Genomic DNA, 17,047 nt, shown 5'->3' with positions numbered 1-17,047 from the left:
TGGGTGGTGGGGCTGCGAGCTCTTGCCAGGCAGCGCAGGTGCAGAGCCGCAGCCTGACCCGGTGCTCTGTTCTGCATGGTGGCGTGGCTGGCTCCAGCCGGGTGGCAGGGCTGCCTGTCCTGGTGCTCTGGGCAGTGCGGATGTAGCACCGCCAGCCACTAGCGGGGTAAGGGATCGGGGGGGTTGGATAGAGGGCAGGGGAGCTGGGGGTGGTGGTCAGGGAGTGGGGGTGTGGATAGGGGTCGGAGCGGTCAGAGGGCGGGAAACGGGGGTTGAATGGGAGCAGGGATCCCAGGGGGGCAGTCAGGAAGGAGAGGGGGGTTGGATGGGGCGATGGGGGGCAGTCGGGGCAGGGGTTCTGGGTGTGGTCAGGGAGAAGGTGTGGTTGGATGGGGCAGGAGTCCTGGGGGGCAACCAGGAATGAGAGGAGGGTTTGGACGGGGCGGCAGGGGGCAGTCAGGGGCGAGGGGTCCGGGGGCGGTCAGGGGACAGGGAGCGGGGAGGGCTGGATGGGGTAGGAGTCTCGGGAGGGGCTGTCAGGGGGCAAGAAGCAAGGTGGGTTGGATAGGGGGCAGAGGCTGGGCCATGCCTGGCTGTTTGGGGAGGCATAGCCTCCCCTAACCAGCCCTCCATACAATTTTGGAAACCCGATGTGGCCCTCCAGCCAAAAAGTTTGCCCACCCCTGCTTTAGATCAACCACACAGTCCTCTGGCACTTGAGCAAATGGAGTAACTGATAGCAGTAGTAGGTTGTCATCCTCTACCTCGACCTGCGCTAGAGGGGTTGGGACACTTTGCCAACAGGTTTCACAGATAGTTGCTGATAGCAGAGGAGGAATGGTGAGACTCAGGAAAGCTTATGTCCACTGTATGCATCCAATGAAGTGAGCTGTAGCTCACGAAAGCTTAAGCTCTAATAAATTGGTTAATCTCTAAGGTGCCACAAGTACTCCTTTTCTTTTAACTGATACAGACTAACACGGCTGCTACTCTGAAACCTATCAGGAATCTTGGGTTCCATTCCATGCTCTGGAAAGGAGAATGCTCTAGTAGGTACAGGGTCTCTTCCCCCCTCCCCCCAAGTGTGACCCCTTCTGCCCCATCTCCTCCAGTCTGTGCCAGTTCTGTCTGCTCCCCAGTCCTGGCTCCTCATCCCAGTCCTATACTTCTCACCGAGCTCTTCCCAGTCTCTACTCCTCAGGCTTCTGATACCAGTCCAAGTCTCCTGGCCCAGCATATCCCAGACTCTGCCATCTGGACTTTCCACCCCTGTCTCCTCCCCAGCTCCTTGCCCCTAGTCTCCTTTCCTAGCCAGTGCCAGACCCCCTCCCCACTTCATCTCCTTAAATGATCTGTCTCTTTCCCCCACCCAGGCCTCCAGTCACTTCCACTTTCTACATTCCCCATCCCCTCAGGTTCCCAATCCCAATCTCCCTCATTGATCACCTCATTCAATGTCCATGTCCCTTCCCTCCACTCCTTGTCCCTGTCTCTCCTCATCCCAACTCTCAGTCACAGTTTTCCTTTCACTCTCCCTGCCAGTCTCCAGTCCCAGTTTCCACCCCCAGGCCCTTTTCCAATCTTCTCCTTGCCCTCCGCCAGCACCCATCCAGGGTCCAGCTCTATCCTCACTAGAGCTGCTTCCTCCACAGTGCCTGGGACCAGAAGGGGGCAGTCATTGAGAGCACAGGGGAGACAAGATCCTGCTCTCAGTACAGGTGTCTGGAGCCATCACAGCCTGCAGCAGCAGCCCAGAGCTGCAATTAAAGGGAAAATCTACCTAGCCCTGAACTGCAGCATACCCACTGTGGATGAAATATTTGTGGAATTTAGCTGCTAAAATCTACAGACTCTCTACTGAGCGTGTGCGAACTGTGATTTTTCAAGGGGCTTATAAATTTGTCCAAATTGGGATAGCAAAGATACATCCCTGACACAAAGGCCATCCACTGCTAATTTGAAGTCCCACCTCCAAAGCATGGGTGTGTGGAGGCACTAGAGATTTTCAAAGAAAATGTTACCAACATTTTTTAATGGGGGCAGAACATATTTTTCCTGAGCCTTCTTTTAGGAATGGGCTGAACCATTTTGTCTGAAATTTTCCTGAAAAAAACCAAACTGCCTAAGGCAGATCTGAGGCATGGAAAATTTCAGCCCATGAATTAAAGTTTGACTAGTTATTATAAACAATTGAAAACAGGGTATTATAATGAGATATGGTGAGCAACCTCAATAATACATGGTGCAACCAGCCCCATTCATAATAAACTATAGAAGATTACAGATCTGCTGCATTATTGACTTTAGCAATTCTAGCTACTTAAAGGAACACTATCCCCAAAACTTATACAGACAAGTTACCCTGATTCCATCCAAACCATATGGCTGTCTGTTTCCCAGCAGAATATCAAGTTCATAACTTTAACCAGGGAAGTGTTTATCTTTTAATTATTTTCACTTCTTTTACCATGCCTAGCAGGGAAGGTGAGTGCAAAACAAGATTGTGACAGGAGCACACCCAACAGGTGTGAGGCAGGATGAGTCAAGTTGGAACGGGAAGCCAGAAGAGCCACTGACCGCTGGTTCACTTAAAGCTAGCCATTGCTCTGAGCCTTGGCTTAACACCGTGGCTCCAAATAACTTTTGATTACAGCACCTTGCTGCACAAACCATCATTCTGCCATTCAAAACCACATCAGAAATGTTCAGTTGACAGGAACTGTCGGGGGGGAAATAATGCCAGATAAACTGGAAAAGCCACCAAGCTTTCCTTTCAACTTGCATGGCCCCGAGACTGAAAAAGACTATGTCAGCACCAGCATCTGAACATGGAAATGCTGAAGGCATTAAAAGGAATGCCAGGGTGCCAAAAGAAACTTGATCAAGTGAAATAGAAATTAAGATACCATGGATCATTATAGTAGTGGTTTGATTAAAGTAAAATTAGGTGAATTTTCTTAACTCGTTAAAAAGGGAATGACAGCACTGTAGAGCAGGGACCTTCTTTTTGTTCTGTTTGTACAGCACCTAGCACAATCAGGTCCTAGTCTCTGACAAGCACTCCTAGGCCTTACAGCAATACAAATATAATAATAACCGTGTTAGAGATTTCTACAGAAATTTGCATCTCAGCGTCAGAGCTCAACGTGACACACAGAGCCCAATGGGATTTTAATCATCACTTAAATGTGCAGATTCTTGTACATCACAGACTCAGAGTTTATCCTATTGAAGAAAAGGTTTATTTTAAAATATCTTCACTCTTCCTGAGCATGTGGGAAAGGGTTAATATAATAAAAAAGAATATTCTCCCTACACTCCTCTATATTCTAAGTGGCCTACTTGTATATATCCCTCTGTCTTCTTTTAGAAAATTTAATAATATAATTAGAGCCTTTCAGTGGAGGTCAATGCTCACAACTACCACTTAAAAAACTCCAGTTCCTATAGCCAAGGTGGGATTTGGGCTCCCAAACCTGCAAAATTACTGTTATGCTTTTATCATGTCACAGACCTCAAACTGGTTCCAGCTCGCAAACACCCTTATATCCACAAGGGTGGAAACTGAACGGGTGTTGATGCATCCAATTTCCCCCCCCCCCCCCCGGTCTCCTTGGTTCCCCTTTTTGTACAGTGGAGAAAAATAAGGTACCTAGAGTGGTAGCTGCATGACAAATCTGAGCTATCCTAGATAAGAGGTACCAATTTCATCCTCACCGTCACGCAGTAAAACCTACTTAGAATCATAGAATAGAATCATAGAATATTAGGGTTGGAAGAGACCTCAGAAGGTCCTCTAGTCCCCTACCAATTCTTCCCAGGGGGTAGCCCAGACTTGCCAGGTGGGACCAAACCTATAATTTAGAAGAACTGGCTGGGCAAGGGCATCATATGGATTTCCCAATTAGTCACTGATGAGGACTTTGTCTCTTTTCTAACATTGTAGCAACTATATGACCTGCCATCCTCAGCTGAGTGGCCATACTTACAACTAAGACACTTGTTAATGTATCTATTTGGTCTGAATGCCCTAAGATTGCCAGAGATGGCAGAGCTACTGGGAACATTGGAAATGCATCATAAACTCCCCAAGCCCTTGTCCACTATGCATTCTTTCCAAATGAAAAGGGACTCCCTTGATCGGGAGCAGTTTGTGAAAGTGTGGACAGGGGAATTATCACAGCCCTTAAAAGAACCCCAGTGGAAAAGCATATTATGGAATGTTAAAAATGCTTCTGTAGATCTCAGGCTATACCTGATATAGCAAACGATTCTATTCAAAATGTACTGGACACCACAGAGGTTGTGCAAGATGGGGGGCCTAGTCTTCTGACAGATGTTGGCACTGAAATAAAGAAAAGGGAACCTTGATACACGTGCTATGGGGCTATCCAACAGTCAGGCAGCTGTGGAAAGAGGTGGGCACAAGTGAAAATAGTGTTTGACTTCCACTACCAAACCTCACCTGAAAATGATATCCAATTTTCAACTATGCTGGGTTTAACTCTACCATCTAGATCTTGAGGGGCCACAATGATCACCAAGTACATGAATTTACAAAAAGGGAAGAGTAGGCTTATGCCCAGAGGAGAGCAGTGGTATATGGACCTATCTGAGTTAGCAATGAAAGAAAGAATAGCTTATCAACACAGGTTTCAGAGTAACAGCCATGTTAGTCTGTATTCGCAAAAAGAAAAGGAGTACTTGTAGCACCTTAGAGACTAACCAATTTATTTGAGCATAAGCTTTCGTGAGCTACAGCTCACTTCATCGGATGCATACTGTGGAAACTGCAGAAGACATTATATACACAGAGACCATGAAACAATACCTCCTCCCACCCCACTCTCCTGCTGGTAATAGCTTATCTAAAGTGATCACTCTCCTTACAATGTGTATGATAATCAAGTTGGGCCATTTCCAGCACAAATCCAGGTTTTCTCACCCTCCGCCCCCCGCCCCCACAAACTCACTCTCCTGCTGGTAATAGCCCATCCAAAGTGACCACTCTCTTTACAATGTGTATGATAATCAAGGTGGGCCATTTCCAGCACAAATCCAGGTCTTCTCACTCATCCCCCCCCCCCCCCTTTTCCAGAAACCACACACACAAACTCACTCTCCTGCCGGTAATAGCTTATCCAAAATGACCACTCTCCTTACAATGTGTATGAAAATCAAGGTGGGCCATTTCCAGCATAAATCCAGGTCTTCTCACCAACTCCCCCACACACACACACACAAACTCACTCTCCTGCTGGTAATAGCTCATCCAAACTGACCACTCTCCTTACAATGTGCATGATAATCAAAGTGGGCCATTTCCAGCATAAATCCAAGTTTAACCAGAACGTCTGGGGGTGGGGGGTAGGAAAAAACAAGGGGAAATACGCTATGGTAGCCTATTTCCCCTTGTTTTTTCCTCCCCCCCCCCCCCCCGACGTTCTGGTTAAACTTGGATTTATGCTGGAAATGGCCCACCTTGATTATCATACACATTGTAAGGAGAGTGGTCTGTTTGGATGAGCTATTACCAGCAGGAGAATGAGTTTGGGGGGCGGGGGTGAGAAGACCTGGATTTGTGCTGGAAATGGCCCACCTTGATTATCATGCACATTGTGGGGAGAGTGGTCGCTTTGGATGGGCTGTTACCAGCAGGAGAGTGAGTTTGTGTATGTATGGGGGTGGGGGGGTTAGAAAACCTGGATTTGTGCTGGAAATGGCCCACCTTGATTATCATGCACATTGTAGGGAGAGTGGTCACTTTGGATAAGCTATTACCAGCAGGAGAGTGAGTTTGTGTCGGGGGGGGGGGGGGGGGGTGGCGGAGGGTGAGAAAACCTGGATTTGTGCTGGAAATGGCCCAACTTGATTATCATACACATTGTAAGGAGAGTGATCACTTTAGATAAGCTATTACCAGCAGGAGAGTGGGGTGGGAGGAAGTATTGTTTCATGGTCTCTGTGTATATAATGTCTTCTGCAGTTTCCACAGTATGCATCCGATGAAGTGAGCTGTAGCTCACGAAAGCTTATGCTCAAATAAATTGGTTAGTCTCTAAGGTTCCACAAGTACTCCTTTTCTTATCAACACAGAGAGCAATTATATGAATTTGAAGAAATATGGATCCTGTTTCTAGATACATTTGGATAAAGAATGCTAAGACCTCAATTCCATCTGACCTCTCTGTTTTCTCCCTCCCTCACATTGGTCCCCTCTTCCCTTTTTTGACTGTTTGTTATGTCTTTTTGTTATTGTTGCCCCCATCTTAAGATGTTATGTCTGTGTAATATTGTCTGATTTTTGTGCTGTCTGGTCTTGCAGCTTTGACAGATTGTAAAGTTGCCTAATTGCATAAGATTATTGATTATTCTATGAAATGTGTAGTATTTGGTGACACATACAAGCGGTAAGTCATTTCAATTTTTATATTTTTATTGTGTCTTTATGAAAATTAATAAAAAAATTAATCCCCCCACCCCAAAAAATACCTTCAGCCTCTCAGAAAGGGCACGGCAAAATCACTGATGCCCCTGGTGCATGATATGAGTCTTACTGGTTGACCATTAAGCAATTGCAACATAATGGCAGTAGTTTTTATTACTGTGGCATTGGCCAGCAGTACAGTGTTAGCGTCATGGTGTTAGCAATGGCAGATTTTTTAAGCATTGAAACAAGAGTGATCAGATGTCCCGATTTTATAGGGACAGTCTCGACATTTGGGACTTTTTCTTATATAGGCGTCTATTATCCCCCACCCCCGTCCCAATTTTTCACACTTGCTATCTGGTCACCCTAACTGAAACATCAGTGATCCCGGAGGATCTTACCTAGGTATTCTTGATAGAAATCAGAACATAATCATACCATGACAGAGCTGGGGGAGGGTGATTATGGCTCTCTCTGATATCTCATTTCAGTGTCTATAACAGTCTGCTACTTTCTTATACTTCACAGTGCTTTCCTTTAGCTGAAGAGGCAGAGGCCTGTTTTGGGGATTGAAGGTGCTGGTTTGATCTACACTGATTACCGGGTGTCTGTACATCTGCAGTCATGGTTTGTTTCACTATAAAGCGGTCTTCTGTGGGGCCAAAATTAGCTGAATAAAATGACAGAACAGGAATCAATGTTTGCTCAGGTGTTTGATACAGTACTTTGCATTTAAATACAATTAAAGTGCACTTTTAAAAGCAGTAGGGGAGGGCCCCTTCAGTTCATATGGACGAAGCCCATATTTCTGAGGAACCATATTTCTTTTCTTATGAAGGACCAGAGCTCTAATCCCAAACTCCCAAAGGTGTGTGTCTGATTTATCTAGTCAATGTGTCACTCGTCTGAAGCATGGGCATTCCCTACCATGGCTAAAGCTGCGTTCCACCTGATTATCAGAATGCTTTAGTTTTATTGACTTGACTTTACTCCCCATTGTTTGTAGATGAAATGAATGCACTCTGCTGTTTGTCTTTATGTTTGCTTGTTCTCACTGTGTTGAGAGCCACTATAAAAGCAGAACAGGAAGTCCTTAGCCTGATCCTTACAGCTGAGAACTGTGGTCCACAATCAGACCACTCCTTCAGTAAGTCTCTGTGCATGCCCATTCCCTATCTTGAGGAACATTTGCTCCTCTCATTTACACTATATTCCTGTGCTTCTTATCAGAATTCAAACAGGTTTCTTATTATGTTACTTTCATGATGGTGTAGTTCTTTCCTAGCATTAGCAGATTTTTCACCCATTATCTTTTCCATTTAATAATCACTACTGGTAGTTACCTTAAGGAAAAAAAAAACAATTTATAACCATGTTAGTCCACTTAATTTGTATGTGACAACTGTCTCTCTCTTCAGGATGGAAAGTGCCTGTTTTGTTAGCAATCTCTTACATTTATATAGCACCCTTCACCCCGAAGGATCCAAAAGTGAACTGCAGCTCCCCACCCCACCCCAACCTTGGGCCTGTTCAACATTTGTGACAAAGTCAGGCCAGACGGCTGCAGGAGGGTGGTGTAAGCCCTAGAATGTTAAAGGCCCTTTTCCCTACAAGCTGAGAAGAGGTTACCTCAGGTCAATTAGGGACACCTGAATCCAATTAAGGGCTGCCTGAGGCCTTTAAAAACCCCTCCTCTGGGCAGAAAAAAGGGTGAGGGAGAGAGAGAAAAAAAGTTAGGCCTAGGGCTGTGGTAGCAGGGAAATAAGCTTCTCCAGGGTGAGAGGCTGTGCTGCTTCCCACAGGGGAACGGTCAAACCCAAGTGCCTGCTAGGGAAAGGATTGACACCCCAAGGCTAGTAACAGGATGACATCCTGCCCCAGAGAGGAGGCAGAGAAAGGTATCCCCCTTTTGTTTTGGTGTTTACAAGACTGTTTCCTTTTTGTTTGGTGAAGGATTGCACCTGGGGCTTACCCTAGAAACGTGGCCAAAGGAGCACAGAAGAGGGAAGGTAAACACTGCCCAGGGTGGGGCTGATTTACCCTAGGCCCGCCAGCGCCAGAGGGGGAAGCACTAAGTCTGGTGAGGTGAAGGAGGTGCCTTGCCACACAGTACACAACAACACAACAGTTTTGAAACAGAAAATGAAGTGAAACACCATATTCAGTTCAAAATTTCCAGGGTGATGATAAATCAACAGAGGGTAATTACCCCAGATTCCTATGCTTGTGCAAAAAAAAAAAAAAGTCCCTAGGAGATTTATAATGATCAAAACCTTAGGCCAGATCCTCAGCTGGTGTAAATCAGTTTAGCTCTTAAATGGAGTTATCCCTGTTTACACCAAATGAGGATTTGACTCCTTCTTGCTTCTAAAAGATCACCCCCCCCGCAACATAATGATCCTTGAGAGTTTGCCTGTCCATCGTCTCAGATGGAAGGGCATCACCTACTGAATTACTACCAGATCTCCCATCCACCTGTTGAGGAAGAAGGACCAGATTAACTTGAGATCTGACAAGGTGGTATAATGACAAGCAAAATATTTTCTGTTTTTACATTTGGTCCCTCTAAAGAGCTCTTCTAGTCCAGTGTACCTCAATGGAGTTGAAGGAATCCTTATTTTCCTCCCACAAAAGCTATTCATAGCTGTCAGATGTTGGCAGGTATGTAGCTATACTAATTAGTCAACCTAAATTATTCTTTTAGGAGTGTTATTCAACTTCACCAGCCATTCTGGTGCCACTAGGTGTTATATCATAGCAGTTATTTTCCTTATCAGTCCTGATGGGATTAAGGCCAGGATACATACCATCTGCTGCACCCAGGTGTTAATTGAAAGGGGAAGACATGTGAACCGCAAAGGATATTGGTGTTAAAACACCATTTAGAAGGGGATTAACAGTCCCAGGTCCATGAGGGGAAAATCTGCAAACATGCCACACATTAAAGGTTTTGAAAATGATTTCTTCACCCTCCTTTTCTCCCTCACTGCCTCCCACCTACTACAGACATTGCAACACTAATCTAGTATGTGGCTTACCTCCAAGTCACCTGACTGAGCACTGGCCTCTTTCTATCAGAAGATACCATTGTTTCACAGATGTGTATTTTTACAACTGTTCCTTATTGCCTAAGTTTTTAGAGATATAACTAAGTCGTAGTTAATTTTTTTTTTAAACAGCCTTTTCCTTTGTGCTCGTCTTATGGTAACCTGAGGTTTTTATTACACTAGTAAAACTACAGTGAGAATAAATCCCAATCAGATAGTCCTTAATATGTTTTTTTTTAATTTAGACACAGCTGCAGATTTATATTCTTGTAAGTCTTGACTTAGCTGGGCCATGCTACCATCCTCAATAGAGGTAGTCAAAAAATACTAATTTTTTTGAAATGTCTGACAGATTTTGAAATTTTCTGTTTTGTTTTGTTTTTTTCAATTAAAAATAAAACCTGCAACATTTGCAGTTTGGGGAGTTTCTTTACTTTTATCCCCCTCTTTGCCCCCCTCCCTTCCATTTTCAGTGCAAAATGGAAAAAGAGGGGAAAGGCAAACAAAGAAAAAGTGGGAAGGAAGAGAAATGACAACTGAAAACAAATCTCATTTTTTCACTGGAAAATTCGGAAAAAAACAGAAATTTTCAGGGGGAAAAAAGGCCCATTTTTTGTGGGGAAAGACATTTGGAAGGAAAAACTCTGACCAGCTCTACCCATTAGCTGCTCTAGGTTTCCCTACAGTGCTAAATCTCACAAGGCCTTTCTCTGTAACCAAGAAAGGCCTTTACGCTTTGCAGCACATTCAAACTAGAATCTGTGGCAAAGCTTCCTCACTCCCACCTCCAATGTATGTGGCAGAGCTGCATAGAAATAGGTGGCAATGTTAGTTGGCTGCAAAATCATTCATTAAGCTGAAGCCTTCTAAACTGGAGAAGCAGGATCTGAAGAGGCGCATGAAGAGAGCAGGGGAGGATCGCAGAAAGATGCAGCTGCCATCTGGCTCTGGGGATCCTAAACCAGAAAAGAGAAGAGCTCCACCCTTCCAGAATTTAGGAGCCCTGGGAAGGCTGCTGCCTGTTCCTGCGTGCCTTTCACTGCTCCCGCCCAATTAGTGTTTAAGCCTTTTCTGGCCTTCAAGCCCGTGCATGTCTCAGTCTCCTCCACTCCCACTCCATTTACCACAGAGTCTCCCTGCTGCAGAGCTCTTAAAAATGGCAGGCAGACAAGTTGAGCAGCAGGAAGATGGCTATTGGGCAGGGACCTGGATTTATGCAACACACACAAATAAGCTTCTCCTCCAAAAAGGTAGTGATATAGCTATTTGCATGACAGGATAACCATATGATGCATGATGCCCTGAATATAGTCCACACTCACTCTGGAGGGTGCCTAAATCTTTGGACAATCTCAGTGCTGGCCGCCCAGACTGTTCAAAAGCCACAAGACTTGACTCAAAAAATCATGAGTTGTATTTACAATAAGCACCTCTCCCTTCCTTGTAGATGTTTAGGTGAATTTAGGCCAGATGACAAACAGGAACTCTGGAGACTGAAGGCTTCTGTTTAACCACAGAACTTGCAGAGCACAAGAAGACTTTCCTGCATGATTCTACTTTCATGTATTTGGACCAGAGCTGAATGTTGGCAACCTCTACCTTTCCTTCCTTGTATTTTCTAGAGCTGGGTGTAAGCAAAAATTTTGAGCCTAACTTCCACCAAGTTTGACAGAGTTTGGAGATGGTACTGCTGTCTGGGTCCAACTCTAGATCAAGTTCAGCTTCATCCTCTGCTATATAAGTTAGAGCAGTGGTAGGCAGCCTGTGGACCACACATGGCCCATCAGGGTAATCTGCTGGCAGGCCACAAGATAGTTTGTTTACATTGACCAGCCGCAAGCATGGCCGCCCGCAGCTCCCAGTGGCTGCGGTTCGCCATTCCCAGCCAATGGGAGCTGTGGGAAGTAGCATGGGCCACAGGGACATGCTGGCCACTGCTTCCCGCAGCTCCCATTGACCAGGTACAGCGGACCGCGACCACTGGGAGCTGCAAGCGGCCGTGCCTGCGGACAGTCAATGTAAACAAACTGTCTCACGGCCCACCAGCGGATTACCCTGATGGGCTCCAGGTTGCCCACCACTGAGTTAGAGGATTCTTCCTCAGAGTTTTAGCAGTTGGTGATCACTGGCAATGACTAAACACAACCACCATTTACAACTGCAGAGGTCCTGAGGTTAAAAAAATTCATGCTCAGAACAATCGTTTATTATTTCTGTGGGAATTTATCTTTTGCACTGAAGCCAGTATTTATGACTTATGAATAAGTCCTCAGCTTGCCAAAGAAAAGGGAAAAAAGCTAGTCTGCCTGGCAACAAGCCTGTAATTATTCAGAGCTTGGTGTGAGTGTGGTAAATCAGGGAGGCATACTCGCAACATTTATTTAACTGATAATGTCCCTAAAGTGCTCGGCCAGTGACTTGTAATGATACTGTTGTTTGATATTGAAATAGTTCATCTTACCTAAGGAGGGGCCCTACCAGATCAAATGCATTTGGACCAGGTTGCCATTACTCTTCTATACTTTCAGGTTGTGATTCTCTTTTGGGGCACATAAACAGGGGAAATGCTAGCAGAGACCCAAGTATGAACTTGTACTCCTAGAACAAGCCAACTTTCTCTGAATTATAGGCTAGCTGCTTTCATGCTAGATTAACAGAATCCACAAACAAGATTCATTTGAGTAGAAGACCAGTGGTAAGATGGAAGAGCTGTGGAGCACACAGCATGATAGCCATTATCAGCAGTGCCACTATTTGACACAGAGGAACTAGGTTTTATTTTATTTTGCCTTCTGCGTTTCTCTCTGTCCCTCACAAATCCCTCAGGATCTCTCCCCCTAGCCCAACACATGTAGACATTTGGCTCCATTTTAAATCTTCACTTTCACCTTGCACCCTGCACCACACTAGCCAAGGAGGAGTGGATGGAATTCGTTTTGGATCCTTGTCAATACTGCTGCTTAATCAACCACAGGTGTCTCTAAGGAATAATGGACTGGAATATAAAGGGCCTGATTTTTCAACAATTCAGGCATGGAATTTGCATAATATGTGTGTCCAGTTGTTACAATTGTGCATGCAAATTGGACAATTGTGTACACGAGTGATCAAAACTGTCAATTTGCACAAGTGGTTACCTAATCTGCATGTGCATTTGTGGTAATCATGTATGTGAATTAGGCATATAAGTGCAGGCTTCTTTTGAGCATGATATTGTGTGCCTAACTTTTCTAAATACTGGGCCTAATGGGCCATATGGTGCCCTGGTTCCATAAACTGCAAACCAACCAGAATTGACTGTGAGGATTTTCCAGACTGGCCTCATTACAAACCTTCAAGAAGGGACCATTCTTAACATGCAGCTCTGTAGGCTCTTTAGGAGCAATGATAGAAAAGTTACCAACACTGTGACCCCTATGAACCCCAAATTGTGGCAATAATCCTAGACTATCCCAATCACAAATTTCCCAGCCTTGCTTTATTATTAGTGAAAAAGTATATCATTTTGATCTGGAAACCAACCAAAGCTCCCACATATTCCAATACTGGATGAATGCTGTTCATGTGGTTTCCTTACAAAAACTCTCATTTCCAGAATAAAATTACAGCTGTTGAGCTCATGTGGTTTTCTTTTTAAGATTTCTTCAAGAAGTCTTTTGGAACAGTCAGTTGATGCTGTGGAAGCTGAACCAGCAAAATATCCATTGTCTTCTGGGGGGGCTGGATCAGGCCCCTGAGTAAAGCTCTGACATGACTTTAGCAGAAATTAATTTCACATGTTTTTGGGAGGGTTCAGTCTTGCTTTTATAATTGTTTCCTTTAATTTTTCATTTGAAATTTGTAAGGTAACTCACTATTATAATCACACATATATATTATCTGAATGTTATCAGCAAATATACACTACGAAATATATTTTATATCGGCATGCTTCTCAATGATGTTTGGAATGTTACCTATTAAATACTTTTCTCTTTTTAGTCTTTCAAAAATATTTTCATGTTAGTGGCTATCAAACATGACGCTGTTAGGCTTCAGAGACCCAGCAACTCTAGCTCCGGCCCATTGGCAGGGCTAGAGGTATGTATGCTCGTCTGCCTTTTTTTGATTTATCACATCGATGAACCAATATGGTTACAAAACCATGCTGGGAATCCTGTTGCAGCCTAGGACATGTCCAGTTAGAACTGTAGTTTATGCAGGATCTTAGATCCATGTTTGGTAAGTTTTCAGACTAGAATTTTGGCTACCCACTATCTAGCTACAGTCTCTGTCTTAGCTTTTTCTAAGGCATCTGTCACCATGGTGAAGCATGTTATGATATTTCATGTACTGTAAATCAGTGTTCTCCCAGCGCTCTCTTTCCAATGTGCATGTTTGTTGGAGGGTTTATTACTCTTTTCTTCTTGACTTCTACATCCTTCCCTCCAGGTCAAGCTGCTGAAATAAGTTCCCTGTGACAGTACAGGCAACAGAGCAAATGCAATGGGGATTTCAGAGCTCTGTTGTAGCACAACAATTCATTTAAACAGCCTGAGTGGCGTGATGGTTTTAGCAAAGTGTCATTGTTCACTGTGGAGAGGAATGTTTTTTTAAAAGCAGTCATTGTCACAGAAACCATACTCCTCTGCCTCCTTATCAAGCCTATAGAACAGTGTCTGAATAGGGCGGTAACATAGTCCTCAACTGTCTCAAGACTGCAACAATATTAGTCCACAACTGTCCTTGAAAAGGTTTCAAACACTGTTATGAGCCTGCACAGTGTGGCCAGGGCTCTTGCCTCAATAACTGGACTTTCTTCCTATGAATGGGTTAAGTCTTTTCCTCCCACCCCTTCTCTGTTTCGGTCAGGGTGAATCACGGAAAAGACTGATACATCTGAGAGGTGAAGTGATAAAAGTATGGATAAGCTAAACCAGCTGAACAATAACTTTTGTGATTTGAAGACAATTACCCATTGTTTCAAACCCATTCTACACCTTCTTATCTTATGTGAAAAGCACCTGTAATCCTCACGGCACATTCTGAACGGAGAGAAAGGGACTAAGGCCAGCTCTGCACTACAGACTTCTGCCAACAGAGCTATGTGGGTTGGGTGTGTAATGAGGTGTGATCTCTGACCAACATAGCTGTGCCAGCAGAAGTCCTAGTGTAGAAAACAGTTACACTGGGAAAACTGTCCTTTTCCCAGTACTGGTTGTTTCACACTGGGAGGGGGCAGGGGGAATAATAAGCTATACCCTGAAAAGCACAGCTTTTCCAGTATAAGTTGCAAGCACACTGGGAGTGAAGCACTTTGCCAGTATAGCATACCAGTACACCTATACCAAAAGCCTTCCAAGTATAGATCTGGCCTGAGGGTGCCGGGGGACAGGGGCGGGGAAAGGGAAATATTAGCTGTGGGCAAAACCATATACTGTATGTGTGGACAGGTGTTTGTGTAAATGAGTGCACATGAATGAATGAAAATGTGTGTCCTTGTGCAGGTGGGTGTGTGCTCGTGGGAGACTGTCAGCATGTATGTCCATTTCACAATGTGCTTGTGTGTTTGTGCTTATTGCACTAGTGTGTAGATACATATGGAGGGTTTGTGCATGTGTTAACTACAAATCCAGTGCTACATTCACATACATTTTATAAACTGACAAGAATCTTTCCTTTCTTTTTAACTTCTGCAAGTACTGTGGGGCATATCAAGTGTCAGTTCTCTACTATGTGTACTACACAGAGGGACATGGAGAACTATTTAAAGAGAGCCCTTAGCACTTATAAACAATTAGTTTTAACACCTGTGTCATAGGAAACTGGAAAGCATAACTACAAAAGACTTCAGGTTTGACTCTCCTTTGATGCATGTGGGTATGAATCTGCAGTCACTCCACTGAAGTCAGTGAAGATATATTGGTGTAAAATGGTTGTGAGGAGAGTTGGGCCTTTTATGTGGATTCTGTCTTTTATTTCTTTGAGTATGTCTACACTGCAACTAGACACCTGCAGCTGTCCCATGCCTGTAGACTCAGGCTCAAATGTCTCTGTCTGTGGGGCTGATTCATTGCAATGTAGAGTTCCGGGCTTGGGCTGGAGCCTGGGCTCTAGGACACTGCGAGGTGGAAGGGTCCCAGAGCCCAGGCTTCAACCCAAGCCCGGAAGACTACATGGCAATGAAACAGCCCTGTGGCCTGAGCCCCGCAAGCTCCAGTTCGTTCACTTGTGCAAGCTGAAGTGTTTTCATTGCAGTGTAGATATATGCTTTGTGGCTTTTCTAATATTTATAAATAAAACATTTTAAAGGGCTTCTAGTATGGATTGGCTCAATTAGCCTGGGAATGGACACCATATAGTCAAGGTTAGGTGTGTGCTTGAAGACTTCGGGAGGGGGCCTGAGACTTGGGGAATTTTTATATTTGGATACCTGACCTGTAGTGCATCCAATGAAGTGAGCTGTAGCTCACGAAAGCTTATGCTCAGATAAATTGGTTAGTCTCTAAGGTGCCACAAGTCCTCCTTTTCTTTTTGTGAATACAGACTAACACGGCTGTTACTCTGAAATCTGATCTGTAGTGTAATCTGTTGCAGCCCAAACGCAAATAGCACTGCTCTTGAGTTATTCTGATAAGCGCCAGAGATAAATTCTCTAGCAGTGGTCAGAGAAGGAGGGACTCCATCAGAAATAAGGAAATCACTGCATCCCATCTATAAGAATATAAGAGCAGCCATAGTGGATCAGACCAAAAGTCCATCTAGCCCAGTATCCTGTCTTCCGACAGTGGCCAACGCCAGGTGCCCCAGAGGATATGAACAGAACAGGTAATCATCAAGTGATCCATCCCGTCACCCATTCCCAGCTTCTAGCAAACAGAGGCTAGGGGCACCATCCCTGCCCATCCTGGCTAATAGCCATTGATAGACCTATCCTCCAGGAATGTATCTACTTCGTTTTTGAGCCCTGTTATACTCTTGGCTTTCACAATATCCTCTGGCAAAGACTGTGCATTGTATGAAGAAATACTTCCTTTTTTGTTTTAAATTTGCTTACTATTTCATTTGTTGACCCCTAATTCTTGTGTTAAGAGAAGGAGTAAATAACACTTCCTTATTTACTTTCTCCATACCAGTCATGATTTTATAGACTTCTACCATATCCTCCCTTAGTCTTCGGTACTTTTCGGCTTGTAAATCTTATTAATCTGTCCTCACATGGAAGCTGTTCCATACCCCTAATCATTTTTGTTGCCCTTTTCTGTATCTTTTCCAATTCCAATATATCTCTTTTGAGAGGGGGTGACCAGATCTGCATTCAGTATTCAAGAGGTGGGCATACCATGGATTTATACAGAGGCAATATGATATTTTCTGTCTTATTATCTATCCCTTTCCTAATGATTCCCAACATTGTTAGCTTTTTTGACTGCCACTACACATTGAGTGGATGTTTTCAGAGAATTATCCACAATGACTCCAAGATCTTTCTTGAGTGGCAACAGCTAATTTAGACCCCATCATTTTATATGTATAGTTGGGATTATGTTTTCCAATGTGCATTACTTTGTATTATCAACATTGAATTTCA

The 17,047-nt window shown here is 44.2% G+C and overlaps 1 long non-coding RNA gene across 2 annotated transcripts in view; it reads right to left on the bottom strand.

Annotated features, from left to right (window-relative positions):
- Positions 1–17,047, bottom strand: part of LOC140909204 (uncharacterized) — an 80,066-nt gene that overhangs the window by 14,452 nt on the left and 48,567 nt on the right. The window lies entirely within an intron of this gene.

Source organism: Lepidochelys kempii, chromosome 3 (genome assembly GCF_965140265.1).
Source record: "Lepidochelys kempii isolate rLepKem1 chromosome 3, rLepKem1.hap2, whole genome shotgun sequence".
NCBI classification, from domain to species: domain Eukaryota; kingdom Metazoa; phylum Chordata; order Testudines; family Cheloniidae; genus Lepidochelys; species Lepidochelys kempii.
Note: the sequence above shows the minus strand (reverse complement) of the source record. Positions and strands in the feature narration are given on the sequence as shown.